The sequence below is a fragment of the Crinia signifera genome, chromosome 12, assembly GCF_055691185.1.
Source record: "Crinia signifera chromosome 12, ASM5569118v1, whole genome shotgun sequence".
In the NCBI taxonomy this organism is placed as follows: domain Eukaryota; kingdom Metazoa; phylum Chordata; class Amphibia; order Anura; family Myobatrachidae; genus Crinia; species Crinia signifera.
Window position 1 is genome coordinate 73,977,945 of NC_139228.1, and position 16,769 is coordinate 73,994,713.

Below are 16,769 nucleotides of genomic sequence, written 5' to 3' on the forward strand. Positions count from 1 at the left end.
AAAAAGACTTGCGTCCATCTAGTTCAACCTGGTATAGATATCCATTGCTGATTTGGTTGGTTCTGGTATTTTACAGACAAATTATATTTCTTATTTGTACCCATGGATGTTTTTCTCCAGTAAATGTTTGTCCAACTTTGCCTTGAACGCATTTAATGAGCCAGCCGTTACCACCTCTCTGGGAAGAGAGTTCCAGAGTTTGACTGTTCTGACCGTAAAGAAATTCTTTCTACTAGCTGAATGAAATCTTTTTTCTTCTAATCTATACTCATGCCCTCGCGTCCTAGATTCCTTTCTAGTAGAAAATAGGGTGTGTGACAGTTCCTTATATTGGCCCTTGATATACTTGTACATGTTGAGCATGTCCCCCCTTAAACGTCTCTTTTCTAATGTAAATAGTCCCAAATTGCTTAATCTCTCCCCGTAGCTTAAATTCTCCATTCCCCTAATAAGCTTTGTTGCTCGCCTTTGGACTTTTTCTAATTCTATGATGTCCTTTTTATAGTGTGGGGCCCAGAACTGTACTCCGTACTCTAGGTGAGGTCTCACCAATGCTTTATATAGTGGCATAATTACCCTTGAGTCCCTAGTTTCCATTCCCCTCTTAATACATGCCAGAATTTTGTTGGCCTTTTTTGTAGCTACATTACAATGGGCACTACATCCTAGATTGCTGTCTATTTGGACTCCTAGATCCTTTTCAAGTATGGAATTGCCCAGTTCCTCTCCACTAAGGTTGTAACTTGCACACTGGTTGTGTCTCCCAAGGTGCATAACCTTACATTTATCTACATTGAACCTCATCTTCCATTTTTTTGCCCACTCATCTAGAATTGCAAGATCATTTTGAAGCATGGTGACATCTTCTGGTGATTTGATGACTTTGCTAAGTTTTGTATCGTCCGCAAAGATGGATACATTGCTGAGTAACCCTATCCCAATATCGTTAATAAAAATGTTAAACAAAATGGGCCCCAAAACCGAACCCTGGGGCACTCCACTTAGTACCGGTATCATATCTGATACGGCACCATTCACAACCACTCTTTGTTCTCTATTACATAGCCAATTCCCTACCCATCTGCAGATATTTTCACCCAATCCTAGGTTCTCCATTTTATTAATCAATCTCTTGTGTGGGACAGTATCAAATGCTTTAGCAAAATCTAGGAAAATCACATCTACAGCATTTCCATTATCGAGGTTTTTGCTAACCTCTTCATAGAACCCTAGTAGATTAGTTTGGCATGAACGATTTTTCACGAACCCATGTTGGTTAGTACTGAGTAGAAGGTGATGATCTAAATATTCCTGGATACTATCCCTTAAAAATCCTTCAAATAGTTTACCCACAATTGATGTTAAACTAACGGGTCTGTAATTAGCGGGATCTTCCTTTTTTCCTTTTTTGAATATTGGCACTACCTCTGCTATTCTCCAATCTTTTGGTACTATACCTGACGATAGTGACTTGCTAAAGATATAATGTAGGGGGGTAGCTAGTTCATCCCTTAATTCCATTAATACCCTCGGATGAATCCCATCTGGCCCTGGTGACTTATTTGTTTTGAGTTTGCTTAGCCTCAGTATTAATTCTTTCGGCGTGAAATCCACAATGAGATCTGGCTTATTTGTCCCGTTTGTGGTAAATGTTCGTTCCACAGTCTGCTCTCCCTTAGTAAATACTGATGAGAAGAACTCATTTAACAGTTTTGCTTTTCCCTTGTCCTCAGTAACACTTTTTCCACTAGTATCAGTTAATGGGCCTATGTTTTCCTTAATTAAACGTTTACTATTTATGTATTTAAAAAATTTCTTTGGGTTGTTTTTGCTTTCAGTGGCTATGCACTCTTCATATAATATTTTAGCTGCTTTGATTACCCCTTTACAAGTTTTGTTTGATTCTTTGTATTTTGCGAATGCCTCCTCATTCAAGTTATTTTTATAGAATTTAAAGGCTCTGGTTTTATTGTTGATAGCTGACCTTACTTCTTTGTCCAACCATGGTGGCTTTTTTTTTGTTGAATTTACCTTTAGTTACTTTAGGAATGTATTCAATAGTTAGTGAATCAAGCACCTTTTTTAGAGTATCCCACATTTCCTCTGCATTTTTTTCCCTCCATAACCGTTTCCCACCCAATTCCTGTTAGGGCTTCCCTAAATAATTCAAAGTTCGCTTTTCTGAAGTTTAGTATTTTTGCAGTTCCTTTTTGATGTAATTTACTGAAGTTGATTTCCAGTGAAACCATATTGTGATCACTATTCCCTAATTGTTCAATTACTTTTGTGTTTGAAACTAAGTCTGTGTTATTTGTTAATACTAAGTCCAAGAGCGCCTCATCACGAGTTGGAGTTTCTACCGTTTGTGTAATAAACTGGTCTTTAAGTAAGCTTAAGAACCCATTGCTTCTTGCTGATTTACCTGTTTCGTTTTCCCAATCAATGTCGGGTAAATTAAAATCCCCCATAATTAATACCTGACCCTGATTTGATGCTTGTTTGATTTGGTTTAAAAGAAGAGACTCTTCCCTTTCATTTATATTTGGTGGTCTATAGCATACCCCTATTATAAATTTGTTTTTTGGTTTCTTATTATTGTCGGTTATCTCTGCCCACACTGTCTCCGAGTTGTCGTCTTCCAGGTCTGTGCTCATATTTTTCTCACATGATGTTAAGTTATTATTTACATATAGGCACACACCCCTGCCCCTTCTATTTTCCCTGTCTTTCCTGTAGAGTGTATATCCCTCCATGTTTAATGCCCAGTCATGCGACTCATTACACCATGTTTCTGTAATACCAATGATGTCGTAGTCATCCCTACTGATCACCGTTTCAAGCTCCCCGATTTTACTCACTAAGCTTCTTGCATTAGCCAGTAAGCATTTTAATTTATGTTTATTTTTAGATATGGCTCTAATATTGTGATTAGTTTCACCCCAGGACCCATTTGAATTCTTTACTAGCTTCCTCTTTCCCCTCTCCCCTTCAATAGACTCTCTACAGGCCTCCCCACCATGCACACTGCCTGCCCTCTCCATAGTTCCGGGAATTCTTCCTCTGTCATTCCCTCCTTCCCGTATACTAAGATCATCTGTACCTAAGAACTGTAATGGGGTAACGTGACTGTTACAACATAACATTTTATTACATGACATTCCTGATGCACCCTGAGAGTTACCCCCGATTATACCCTTGTTATGTCCCAGGACTTTATCTATGTCTCCGTCCCCCCCCCCATCTCCTTCCCCCATATGATTCCTGATCCCAGTCCGGCTTCTCTCCCTGATGGTCCCATAATGTCTTGCTGCCCCCACCCCCCCGTCGCCTAGTTTAAAATCTCCTCCAACCCTCTAACCATCCTTCCCCCCAGCACCGCAGCCCCCTCCTCGTTCAGGTGCAATCCATCACGGCAAAAAAGATGGCGCCTGACCGAGAAGTCCGCCCAGTGTTCCATGAACACGAATCCCTCTTTCCTACACCAATCCTTAAGCCACACATTTACCTCCCTGATCTCCCTCTGCCTCCCTGAGCTAGCGCGTGGCACTGGTAATATTTCCGAGAAAATTACCCTAGATGTCCTCGCCTTTAATTTCTTACCTAATTCCCTATACTCTTTCTTGAGGACATCCCACCTACCATTGACTTTGTCGTTGGTGCCGATGTGCACCAAGACCGCCGGGTTGCTCCCAGCCCCTCCCAACAATCTGTCGACTCGGTCCGCGATGTGCCGTACCCGAGCACCCGGGAGGCAACAGACCGTGCGGCGATCGCGGTCCCGATAGCAGATTGCCCTGTCTGTTCTCCTAATGATGGAATCCCCTACCACCACTATCTGCCTTGGTACCTCACTAACTGTCATCCCGTTTGAGCTAGAGGGACCTCTCCTCTGGTTGCTAGAGGGAGCCGTCTCCTCCAGCTCCGTCATTTCGTCTCTATCCTCCCCCGAAACTTCGTCCAACCGGGCAAATTTGTTCGGGTGTGATAGATCCGAGATGTCGTTCCTGTCCCTCCTGTCCCTCTTGCTTCCCCTTCTAACCGTGACCCAGCTGGCTACCTGATCCTCCTCCTCTACCAGTGACCCCATCTGCAACTCCTCCACCGTTCTATTAAGGCTTTGCTCAAGATTGGAAATATCCCTCAGTCGCTGAACGGTCCGCTCTAGATCAGTGACCTGGGCTTCCAGGGCGGACGTTCGCTCACATCTCGTGCAGATGTATTCGCACTGGGACTCTTGCTCCAGGTGCGCATACATCTTGCACAACATGCACTGAGTGAGATTCTCAATCAGGGCCCCACCCATTTTATCTACCTCCCTGCGACTAACCCCCTAGTATACAGTAGAGAGTTAAATTACAATGCAATTACACACTACAAGTTAATTTTTATCAAAATATAAGAAAGTTGATACTTATCTGTTCCTGCAGCTGTGTCACTCTCCTGGTGTCCTCACACCTGTATCTGTCCGCTTCCTCTGTAATTTCTTCCAGTTGCACGTTTTCCTCAGTGGCCCACTCTCAGATCATGCAGCACACTATCTGCACTTTGTGGATCCTTTAACAGGTCAGGCACCTGGGCTTCAAGCAAGAAGAAAGAAGAAAAAAACAAACAAACAAACAAAAAAAAAAAAAACAGAAGGGACAGAAGCCTCTTGCAACCTGGTTTAACCCCTTCCTGGATGTAACTCCTTCTTGGATATAACTCTGCACTTATTTAAAAATGGCACTTAGAATAAAAATGGCAGTTCAAAATTCACAAGTTCATTACATTCACTTGCCCCCTGCTGTTCTTATACTGCTGCTACTAATCAGCTACCCACCTGAGCAGATAACCACTCCCACCTTCAGCAAAAGTCTGAGCAAAAAATAAAATAAAAAAAACACAGTTTAAACACACAAAATATACAATCCCCTCAGGTTAATCCCACAAATCACCTACTAAACACACCACTCCTTCTTGGATATAACTCTGCACTTATTTAAAAATGGCACTTAGAATAAAAATGGCAGTTCAAAATTCACAAGTTCATTACATTCACTTGCCCCCTGCTGTTCTTATACTGCTGCTACTAATCAGCTACCCACCTGAGCAGATAACCACTCCCACCTTCAGCAAAAGTCTGAGCAAAAAATAAAATAAAAAAAACACAGTTTAAACACACAAAATATACAATCCCCTCAGGTTAATCCCACAAATCACCTACTAAACACACCACTCCTTCTTGGATATAACTCTGCACTTATTTAAAAATGGCACTTAGAATAAAAATGGCAGTTCAAAATTCACAAGTTCATTACATTCACTTGCCCCCTGCTGTTCTTATACTGCTGCTACTAATCAGCTACCCACCTGAGCAGATAACCACTCCCACCTTCAGCAAAAGTCTGAGCAAAAAATAAAATAAAAAAAACACAGTTTAAACACACAAAATATACAATCCCCTCAGGTTAATCCCACAAATCACCTACTAAACACACCACTCCTTCTTGGATATAACTCTGCACTTATTTAAAAATGGCACTTAGAATAAAAATGGCAGTTCAAAATTCACAAGTTCATTACATTCACTTGCCCCCTGCTGTTCTTATACTGCTGCTACTAATCAGCTACCCACCTGAGCAGATAACCACTCCCACCTTCAGCAAAAGTCTGAGCAAAAAATAAAATAAAAAAAACACAGTTTAAACACACAAAATATACAATCCCCTCAGGTTAATCCCACAAATCACCTACTAAACACACCACTCCTTCTTGGATATAACTCTGCACTTATTTAAAAATGGCACTTAGAATAAAAATGGCAGTTCAAAATTCACAAGTTCATTACATTCACTTGCCCCCTGCTGTTCTTATACTGCTGCTACTAATCAGCTACCCACCTGAGCAGATAACCACTCCCACCTTCAGCAAAAGTCTGAGCAAAAAATAAAATAAAAAAAACACAGTTTAAACACACAAAATATACAATCCCCTCAGGTTAATCCCACAAATCACCTACTAAACACACCACTCCTTCTTGGATATAACTCTGCACTTATTTAAAAATGGCACTTAGAATAAAAATGGCAGTTCAAAATTCACAAGTTCATTACATTCACTTGCCCCCTGCTGTTCTTATACTGCTGCTACTAATCAGCTACCCACCTGAGCAGATAACCACTCCCACCTTCAGCAAAAGTCTGAGCAAAAAATAAAATAAAAAAAACACAGTTTAAACACACAAAATATACAATCCCCTCAGGTTAATCCCACAAATCACCTACTAAACACACCACTCCTTCTTGGATATAACTCTGCACTTATTTAAAAATGGCACTTAGAATAAAAATGGCAGTTCAAAATTCACAAGTTCATTACATTCACTTGCCCCCTGCTGTTCTTATACTGCTGCTACTAATCAGCTACCCACCTGAGCAGATAACCACTCCCACCTTCAGCAAAAGTCTGAGCAAAAAATAAAATAAAAAAAACACAGTTTAAACACACAAAATATACAATCCCCTCAGGTTAATCCCACAAATCACCTACTAAACACACCACTCCTTCTTGGATATAACTCTGCACTTATTTAAAAATGGCACTTAGAATAAAAATGGCAGTTCAAAATTCACAAGTTCATTACATTCACTTGCCCCCTGCTGTTCTTATACTGCTGCTACTAATCAGCTACCCACCTGAGCAGATAACCACTCCCACCTTCAGCAAAAGTCTGAGCAAAAAATAAAATAAAAAAAACACAGTTTAAACACACAAAATATACAATCCCCTCAGGTTAATCCCACAAATCACCTACTAAACACACCACTCCTTCTTGGATATAACTCTGCACTTATTTAAAAATGGCACTTAGAATAAAAATGGCAGTTCAAAATTCACAAGTTCATTACATTCACTTGCCCCCTGCTGTTCTTATACTGCTGCTACTAATCAGCTACCCACCTGAGCAGATAACCACTCCCACCTTCAGCAAAAGTCTACTAAACACACCACTCCTTCTTGGATATAACTCTGCACTTATTTAAAAATGGCACTTAGAATAAAAATGGCAGTTCAAAATTCACAAGTTTCAGTTCAAAATTCACAGTGTAGGTTGTTACTCTTTTAAAGTAGTAAAAAGATGAGTAGTGATTAGATTAATACATAACTTTTAATGATGTACACTTAAAATATGTGGGCGTCAAGGTAAGGCGTCAGCAATTACAAGCTATCATCACAAAATAAAATATGTTAGGATGATGCATGTTAAATCACATTCAATCACAAAAAATCACATTAAATCACAGTGAATGGGCGAAAATGTTTTCACCCTGGGGACCACCCCCGTTAATTCAAAAAAAGTCAAATGCAAATTGCAAGCAGTATACAAATTAAATGAAATTCACAACACTTGTGGGTGCATTGCTGTGGACCATAAAGGATAAAGGAAAAAGATCAAAGGACAGAAAGTGGTCCTTCCTGTGGTGCCTGGTGTTTCGGATTCACCTCAATTTATACGGCACCAGATATTCCCCATCAGTCTCCCAGTGGGTACTGATCTGGCCAATTACTGTTTAGCTGCTGAGATCGGACGAGATCAGGCGGCCCAGTAATGTATGGTCGTACTGAAAAGTGCAAAATATATACTGTACTGTAACATATTCCATCTTAAATAGAGTGTAAATGGATAAAACATGCAGATACTGCCCCAGTAAACTGTCCTACTTAGTAAATATGTATTCATAATTTAAAAAAAAAGTCAGTTAGTGGCTTTGCTTTGTTTTAATTAATCCATTAAATTGTAGCTATTCTCAAATGAGGGCTTATAAGTAATCAATAAAAATAATACAATTAGGCCGGGGGGGGGGGGGGGGGGCACTGGTTATTTTGGTGTCTAGGGGTGCCATCACCCCTAAATCCGCCCCTGATTAAAAGTCGGCAAGTATGATATATATATATATATGTATATATACAAACACACACACACCATTGACTGTATGTTTCTCTTGTATTACAGAGACATATTTGCTCAAATGTCTCCCACGATATTGGTCCTTTAAACAACTAACATGTTTCCCAAGTGGTCTCCCATGTTCTGTACCCCTACCATCAGAAGAAATACCATTGGGGAGAGCTGATGTCACCAGTACTCCCAGGTCCATCGGACAAAATATTACGTTCTCTATTTTATGCAGAGTGCAAGACGGATTGTGCATCACCCAGTGATACAAAGAGCGTGGCCTGGGGAGATATGGATTTATATGAGAAATGATACATGCACATAGAGGTGGTGGTGGTGGTGGGGGGGGGGAACAGAAGCACAGAACAGCTTAGAACCTTTTGAAGTTAAAGGGCAACACACACACACTCACACAAGAGAATAGAGCCTCATACTGCAATTGATATTCATAGCAGTGTTTGTGGAAGTACATGGTGGACTGAATGTTGTTATTAATGATATCGCACTCTAGAGAACTGCACATGACATCTCAACTTCCTGCCAGGCTGACGTGTGCTGAGCACATATACAATTCTCTTATTTATATTTATTTGAACACCGTCCATCTGATTGAAGGGGCATAGTTGCCTACTTTTGAAAATTAGTTTCAGGGAGATTATAGTTGGTAGTTGAATTTTGCACAGCGCTACATTCAGGGGGCATGTCATGCTCCATCCAAAGCGCGTGTCTAGTTCCATATATGGAGAGATTGTGAAAAGAGATTGTGAATGTGGCACCTAGAAGCGTGGGTGTGCACTGCTACATCTGAGTGGAAGCTTGTAAAATGACTTATATCCAAATGTAGATGACCCCAAAGCACTTAGTAAGATATAATTCGTACAGAAAGGGACCAAGGGCGATGAAGAGGTGTTAACACATCCAACGGAAGAAATGGAAAAAAAATATAATGATAAGGGTTAAAACCTTAATGATAGGGAAAATACTCTTTATAACGACACGGGAGAGGGTTCTTCAGTAGCGTACCCGTACTCACACTCAAGATTGAGGTTATGTGCTCATAAAGGTATCTTTTGCAACACTAGGGGATTTCACCACAGGTGGATTTTGATAACCGGATGCGCACCGTACTCACAAGTCGGAATTGCTGGTACAGGCGCATAAAGGTTTCTTTACTTAGGGAAAGGGACCCAGATCTCTCAGTTGCAATATGAATCCATAATTTGCACCATATAAAAGACAAAAAGGCCTCTTTCAGGAAAAGGGATGTACACTTTATTGGTGTAAAAACAGAATATTGGGGGTCACCAGATGTAAAAAGCACGGTACCTGGTGACTGGGGTATTGGCCTTATACCCCAATCATAACCGCATGCAAGTGGTAGATCTCCCCAAGGCAGTACAGCAAGGAGAGGAGCCTTGTCGTTGCCCTCCCACCCACCCCAATTATTAGTCTTAATTTCAATTGGTAGGAATTTTCTGTGATAAATTTTCTAGGTAGTTGTTGTCGGCTTATTTGGCGGAAAGAACGGTCATTTAATTTTTAGCGGTAGTTACATTTAGCTGGTGGTTGGTGTCGAGATGTGGGCATCACCGATCCAGGTGGGCTCACATCTGGACCTTAACAATCATTTACTTCGGATAGGCGAAATTTTTGCGGACAGCTTGTATGTCTTGGCAGGTGGCACAATTTTTTCTGGCTCGGGCACAGTGGTGAGCTCTGCCTTAGTGATATATGCGAGGTCAGGGGCAGAGGAAGAAGGTCAACCCATGGCCTTAAGGGCAGATGGCCCTTTGGGAAAAGTCTGCATATAAATTTTTCTGTTGCTAAGGATGCTGGCAGTTGGCCGGTTCTAGGCAAAAGGGCAGGAGGCCCTTAGATCCGAAGTTTATTACTTTCATTACTTTTTTATTTTACTAGCTGATGTGATTTATTGCATGCCGTTCTTTGCCCGCCACCTTAGTTAGAGCAGGGACATAAATTTTAGTTAGTTTAACTAAGTTTAGTTAAATTTTAAATAGGCCGCCCTGCTCAAAATAAATAAGCCGTCCCTTTTAAGCCCAATTCAGTTGTACGCGTCATTATTTCTTAGATAAGTGGTGTGAGTGTGGATGAATGCCTATGTCTGTGTGGAGTTTATTCAAACCCGACAGAGTTCGCCATTCAGTAAACACAATCACAGTAACCCAAACATCTCAGCATTGGTTGCAGTGAAAGAGGCTAAATGAAATCAGGCCCATGGTGCTCCTGCGAGGCCACGTCCCCATTTTAGCTACTTCGGGGCATGGCCAGCGCTGTGATAGCTGCTGGTCATGCTCCCATCTCCTTTCTGCAGTGAACAGACATAGGGGGTTATTCTGGTCAATTCCACCAAACTCCACCTTGCAAATAGTTGTCTGGCGCCACCCATTCGCAAGCGCGATTCGCACGCAGGGCATGTGAAGGGATGTTACACAGAAATATCCCTTCGCAGGCCAGGGGGAACCTCCCATATCTTTTGATGGTCACCGATCATTGAAAGATGTGGAAGGTGCACGCATATGTAAGTTTGCTCTGAGCAACCTAACATATGCGTGCATGCTGGGATGGAAATGGGTGGTCAGCTGACATCCGGTGATGTGAGCTGCCCCCCCCCCCCACACACACACACCCCTGTGTCATGGCCTCATTAGGATGGGAACGCCCATGAAACGCTGGGCACTCCCATATGCTAATGGGGCCCGCACACCACCCGCCCCCCTCTCCACTCCTTTCCTACTGTCCTGGGTGCGTGCCCCCTGAGATGCGGGACCCAAAAAATCGGGACAGTCCTGCAAAACTCTGGATAGCTGGGCGGTATAGTGACCTGCTGATAAGCATTGGAGACATTGGGCCTGATTCTGAGCTTTTGTGCACATTTGCAATCCGTTCGATTATCGAACTACTGTGCATGCATACAGATTGTATTGCGCATGTGCGATACAATATAGCGACAGAAATCGCAAACAAATTATCGCAATTCCCTCGCAATTTGATGGACAGGAAGTCGGCTTATGTTGTGTTTCTCAGTGTACTCTAATTTCCACAATACAAAAATACGCTAACCCTATTAGGATTCGGTATGAAATCCCGACTGGTTCAAATTCCTGACAAGGACAAAATCCCGACAAGGACTAAATCCCGACATTTAAAATCCCAACAAGGACAAAATCCCAACATTTAAAATGCCGACAAGGTCAAAATACCGACATACTGTATAGAATGTACAGGTGAAAAAGTCAACATGACTTTCGGTTGACAGGTCGCAAGGTCGACATGGGTTTTTTCACTGTTTTTTTTTTACCAGAATGTCGACCTCGCGACCTGTCGACTGAAAGTCATGTTGACTGTTTCACCTGTACATTCTATATGTCGGTATTTTGACCTTGTCAGTATTTTGACCCAGTCGGGATTTTGACCCTTTCGGGATTTTGACTGCATCCCCCCTATTATGGGTGTGTGTGCATATGTGGTAGGAAATATAAATTGTAATGGCCGCTGGGGAAGGGAATGATGTGAATTAATATTTTTTTTTTCTCTGCAGTTTATAATATATGTATAATGGCTGCTCCTCATGCTGTTGTAACAACGACTACTCACACCTGGTGCCATCCAATGTGTGGCATGCAATGGCAGAGGTGTGTCGATACTGTGGAAGTACTTGATACATGTTACAAAATTATTCATCACCCTATATATATATATATCTATTCACAAAGGACAGCTCCTGCGGTAAGAACTGTCCTTTGTGATGATAGAACATCCAGATTTTTGACCTGGAGTCCTACCTACACATGGGTCTAGTCACTTCTGCACCGAGGGGGGTGCCGGGGCAATCTTAGAGGGGAAATACAAGAGAAGCACCCATCTGGGAGGTGGGGGGGGGGGGAGATATGTACAGGGAGAGAGAGGTTGGAATGATGTTGGAGAGGGAGGGTAGAAATAGGGAGGGAAGGGATAGGGAAGAGATGGGCAAGAAGGGTCAAAGAAATGCTGGAGAAGGGTAGGGAGGGAGAGATGGAAAGCAAGGGGGGAAGATAGAGGGAAGAGTAGGGTAAAAAGGCTGGATTTGGAAAGAAATTGAGACAGAAAGGAATAAGGAATGGGCAGGGTGAGAATGAAAGGATGAAATACTAAGGAATGGAGAGAGAGAAGGAGTGGGAATAGGAAGGCAGGGCAAGAGAGAGGGGAGAGATAGTCTACAAAATGGAGAGAAAGAAGAAGGGGGATTAGGAGGGATGATGAGAGAGAGGAGGGAGAGCGAGATTCTAAGAAATGTAGAGAGATAGGTAGTGGGAATGGGAAGGGATGGTGAGATAGAGGGGGAACAGAAGAGAGAGAGATTAAGGAATGGAGAGAGCGGGAGGGGGATTGGAAGGGAGGGCAAGAGAGAGAGGATGAAAGTCAGAGAATGGTGGGTTGGAAAGTGGTGGGTGAAAGGGGAGAGATACAGAGAGACTAAGGAATGGAGAAAGAGAGGGAGAGGGAATGGGAAGCTTGGGTTTGAAAGGGAGAGTGTAAGAGGGGAGAGATAGGGAGAAATTAAGGAATGGAGAAGGAGAGGGCAGAGGAATGGGAAAGGCGGGTTGGAAAGGGAGAGTGTAAGAGGGGAGAGATACAGAGAGACTAAGGAAAGGAGAGGGAGAGGGAAGGTTTGGTTGGAAAGGGAGAGTGTGAGAAGGGAGAGATAGCGAGAGATTACGGAATGGAGAAGTAGAGGGTGGGGGAATGGGAAAGGTGGGTTGGAAAGGAAGAGTGTGAGAGGGGAAAGACAGGGAGAGACTATGGATAGAGAAGTAGACGGAATGGGAAGGTTAGGTAAGAAAGGGAGAGTGTGAGAGGGGAGAGATACAGAGAGAGACTAAGGAATGGAGGAGAGGGAGAGGGAAGGTTGGGTTGGAAAGGGGAGTGTGGGAGGGGAAAGACAGGGAGAGACTATGGATAGAGAAGGAGACGGCATGTGAAGGTTAGGTTAGAAAGGGAGAGTGTGAAAGGGAAGAGATACAGAGAGAGACTAAGGAATGGAGAAGGAGAGGGAGAGGTAAGGTTGGGTTAGAAAGGGGAGTGTGAGAGGGGAGAGACAGGACAGGGCAAGAGAGAGGGCAGTATTCAATGAGAAAGTTCTCCGTGCATGGCGAGCGTTTTATTTCGCTCTCCATGCACTCTCCGTGTTTTTGCGGAGATTCTCCATGTTTGGAGATTCTGCGTCACGGCACTTTACCCACTTTTCAATGTGGCTGATGCTCGCAGCCACTCGCGGCGAGTCTTAACCCCTGCAGCGGACGAGCGTCCGCGGCAGGGAGCTTTCAGGGAGCCGGGGGACGGAAGCAGCCAGAGAGATTATAGTCTCCCTGGCTGCTCCAGAGGAATGTGGAGGGGAGGGGGCTCCCCGGGACCCAGGCAGCACAAGCTGCCCCCCACTATAGCCAGCGGAGGGACCCAGTATTCACTGCACCCGATCGTGCATATGTAATGATCGGATGCAGTGAATATATGAATATCTAATGAGCGGCTCGAGCGCTCCGGCCCCCTGCTGGCTGCTCTGTGTAAAAAAAATAAAATAATTAAAAAATTAAAAAAATATTTTTTTTTTTAAATTAAATATATATTCATGTGCTATAAGCACATGAATAAAAATAACATTCACCTTCACAGAAAAAAATCCAGATTTTTTGACACCAAAATTAAAAAAAAAACCTTTTAGTTTAAAAGTTCACATTCCAGCTCCCCATCAAAAGATGGAGAATTGCTACACGGAGAGACACGGAGAAAATCACTTAGAAAGACAGAGAATATTTCACATTGAATAGGGTTGCTCGCTTTTGGAGAGCAAAATGCTCCGTCCAAAGCAAAAACACGGAGAATTTTCTCATTGAATACTGCCCAGAGAGGGGAGAGAGAGTCTACAAAATGGAGAGAAAGAAGGAGGGGGATTAGGAGGGATGATGAGAGAGAGGAGGGAGAGCGAGATTCTAAGAAACGTAGAGAGATAGGTAGGGGGAATGGGAAGGGATGGTGAGAGAGAGGGGGAACAGAAGAGAGAGTGTGAGAAGGGGGAGATAGCGAGAGATTAAGGAATGGAGAAGTAGAGGGTGGGGGAATGGGAAAGGCGGGTTGGAAAGGAAGAGTGTGAGAGGGGAGAGATACAGGGTTCTAAGGAATGGAGAAGGAGAGGGAGAGGGAAGGTTGGGGTGGAAAGGGCGAGTGTGAGAGGGGAAAGACAGGGAGAGACTATGGATAGAGAAGGAGACGGAATGGGAAGGTTAGGTTAGAAAGGGAGAGTGTGAGAGGGGAGAGATACAGGGTTCTAAGGAATGGAGAAGGAGAGGGAGAGGGAAGGTTGGGTTGGAAAGGGCGAGTGTGAGAGGGGAAAGACAGGGAGAGACTATGGTTAGAGAAGGAGACGGAATGGGAAGGTTAGGTTAGAAAGGGAGAGTGTGAGAGGGGAGAGATACAGAGAGAGACTAAGGAATGGAGGAGAGGGAGAGGGAAGGTTGGGTTGGAAAGGGGAGTGTGGGAGGGGAAAGACAGGGAGATACTATGGATAGAGAAGGAGACGGAATGGGAAGGTTAGGTTAGAAAGGGAGAGTGTGAGAGGGAAGAGATACAGAGAGAGACTAAGGAATGAAGGAGAGGGAGAGGTAAGGTTGGGTTGGAAAGGGGAGTGTGAGAGGAGAGAGACAGAGAGAAACTAACTACTACGGCCACACTGTACTTTGAATGTAACAAAAAAATATTAAAAAATTATTATTCCAGTAGAAAAACAGTAAAAAAATTGGATTTTCTGTCATACATTATGTTATTGGCCTTTTGCTAAAGAAATGAATATATAATATATGTCTCATTTTAATCCAGGTGCCTTGGTAAATAAAGCAACTCCCTGCGATGTTCCAGTTTTGGAAATGAATATAGTCCGGGCATAACGGATATACCAGCAGTGTGCTGAATACACAAGGTGAATATGAATGAAAAGTATAAAAAAGAAAAACCAGTGCATTAAAAACGATGGCAGGGAACTATTTTATGTCCCCCCCGTGTGTCATCTTCTTGAAATACACAGGAAGCTGCAGTTTGTTTGTTGTCTTAAAATTGGAAGCATTGATTTCATTACACAAAAAAGAAAGGATTTACTACAAAAGATTTATAATTTTATGATCTCATTCATTTTCATAAAGAATAAAACCTCATAAAATGTCCTTAAACATCAATTCGAGGGCTTCAGTAAATTAGGACTAATCCCTTAAATCACATTACACGCTACACCGTATTAACACATTCCTAAAGGGAGCAATAAGTGCCGGCAAAGACAGACAGCCTCCATTTTACATATGCAGCTAACACAGTGGTCATTTAATAAAATGGTGGCATGTTTGCAAACATGTTGTAACCGACAGCAGCCAATAAGGCTGACACTCTCATTTTGCAGATACAGATCAGTACAAGAATACGCTGCTGTTTGTTTTAATGTTAAATGCAGGGTTGCCTACTTTTAAAGTCTCTCTGGGAGAAGCCCAGAGAGGAGACTGACAGCAACACTTCGGGGGATGGGGTCTGGTGTGGAAGTCATCAAGCCCCGCCCCCAGTAGGCAAATGCTGCAATTCACGGGTCTTTGTGGAGGGGTGGGGCTAAATGACACCCTTTGCATCTTTAGCCTGCCCCCTCTCCGGAAAGCCACGAATTGCGGTAATTTACCGCTGCGGCCAGGGAGATTCAGGGAGGTGCAGCTGATATCCGGGAGGGTTGCCCGGGAGGGGGACCTGATTTTTGCTGGTCTTTGGGGAGGGGGTGGGGCTAAATGACACCCTTTGCATCTTAAGCCCCGCCCCTCCCCGGAAAGCCACAAATTGCGTTAATTTACCGCTTGGGGCAGGGAGATTCAGGGGGGAGCAGCTGATATTCGGGAGGGTTGCCCGGGAGGGGGACCCGATTTTCAGGAGCCTCCCTGCCGTTCCGGGAGGGTAGGCAACCCTGGTTAAATGCTGTTGTGTTGTGCACATTACTGTATAATGGGGATTATTAAGACCTGATCACTAGATTGCAGAGGCCTGCGATCAGATATATGCCGCCCCACCAGAGTGAAATGCTACCCAAGCCTGCAAAAATAAGATGGATCGGTGATTCGCTGCAAATCCATTCTCAAGCCGTTCAGCATGGAAAGATTTTACCCAGTGTATGCAGTCAGTGAGTTAACCAGGACTTACTGTACTCAGTGGCTGCGATATTTTATTCTCCCACCATGCCCTAGTGGATGGTAGGGCATGAAATACCGCCTGTCGGCACATGTCGGGTAAAAAAAAAGGTGAAAAAACCCATGTCGACCTTGCGACCTGTCGACGGAAAGTCATGTTGACAGTTTCACCTGTACATTCTATATGTCGGTATTTTGACCTTGTCGGATTTTAAATGTTGGGATTTTTTCCTTGTCGGGATTTTGTCCTTGTCGGGATTATGACCCATTCGGGATTTTGACCCTGTCGGGATTTTGACCATCGGGATTTTGACTGCATCCCGGATGCTCAGCAGGGTGGCGTTAAGGTGCCTAGTGAGCCAAGCTGAATCAGGCCCTTGCAGTGAACTTCCTTCCCTTACAGGGACAGTACATAGGTAGCACTTTGGCTAGTGTACATGGGACCTCTAAGCTTTATGTGTTTTTAATAATTATGTTTATTGGAAACATGTATGAGTGATATATGTGTATAAACATCCGGACCAAACAAACATCAGTCTTAGCAATATTGAAAGGAGAAAAAAGTAATTGTTATTCTGAACAAAACAATTCACCAAATAGCCCATTAAGAAATTTGCATATAAGAGAAC